Here is a 1,237-nt window from a genome sequence, read left to right as displayed (position 1 = left end):
GGGGGAGGGGGGTTTACAATCACTTTAGAAGTAGGAACTTGGCTTGCTATAGCAGAAGGCACCGGAAGGGTTAAAAGAAGATTTCCCTTCTTCCCACCGCACTGACACGACGGCGTTTTTTTCGGCGCGCCGCGCTTTTGAAGTGTGCTTTCTTAAACAGAAAGATAAAAGGAAAATGAGGGGAATTCGGGTGGAACAAAGGACGAATTTTTCCCAAAAGCCGCTGAAAATGACAGAAGATGAGCTCGGCGGTGAGGATAATACGATGATTCTCTCCTCAGGCCGTTTTGCCTTTTTTCTTCCACTATGGCTTCCCGCCGCGGCCGCCACTTCTTCAAAATGATGCAGAATGGGGAACAGCGGCGCCGGGTCCGGCCCATCCACTTACAGAGGCCAAAGATCCGTAGACTGCGGCGCACTCCTTACATCCCAGACCCTCTAATGCCGGGGGATGGATGGCGCCGTCCAAAGTGTACGGTGTCACCATTGTAGGACATTTATTGGCCACCAAACAATGCAAAATCTCAGGGGCCACTGAGGGCCCCTTCTTCAGGCAGCAGTGACAATGATCAATAAGACCCACCAATCACAACCCTCCATAGCTGGAGCTCACATGTATACTGAGCCCCAGCACAGGGGGCGTCTATGACGCTCTTCCAGGGTGCGCTGGCTTCCTCTTCCTGTCCTGGACTGTATGGAACGGCACCGCTGCATGGAGTGTGTTCTGAATTTACTATATTATACTGTGATGTGGGGATCTCTATACCGGCATTTTTAGGCAACATGGAACCCTATGAGATATATTTCGGGAATCGTATGCTCTGGGTCAGTTTTGGGGTCTCTAGGGGGGGTTGTGATTGGTGGGTCTGGGATGATTTATGGAATGCCGTACGCTTGGTGAGTGTCATTCACACGGCATTCCCACCACTAGATGGAGCTGAGGAGCACAAGAAATCCAATGCTGGTCTCTTTGTGACATGATCATACAGACGAGGGCTCAGACATAAAATACATACGTGCATGGGCCCCCCAACATGTGCAGCCAATGAAGGGGACCAGCCAGTAACGTGAACTGAATCTGTCAATCCCAGAAATGTGACAATGTACAGCAACAGGATCATCCTATAGGAAAGCTCCACCTTATATCATTGAACAGCCGTCCTTTAGCTACATCTAATGACATTGCTTACTGATCAGTCTGCTGCAGGCAGGAGCAAGCATTTCCTCAGTCCCCCCC

The sequence above is a fragment of the Nanorana parkeri genome, unplaced genomic scaffold (assembly GCF_000935625.1).
Source record: "Nanorana parkeri isolate BGI_ZX_2015 unplaced genomic scaffold, ASM93562v1 scaffold2153, whole genome shotgun sequence".
Classification (NCBI taxonomy): domain Eukaryota; kingdom Metazoa; phylum Chordata; class Amphibia; order Anura; family Dicroglossidae; genus Nanorana; species Nanorana parkeri.
Note: the sequence above shows the minus strand (reverse complement) of the source record.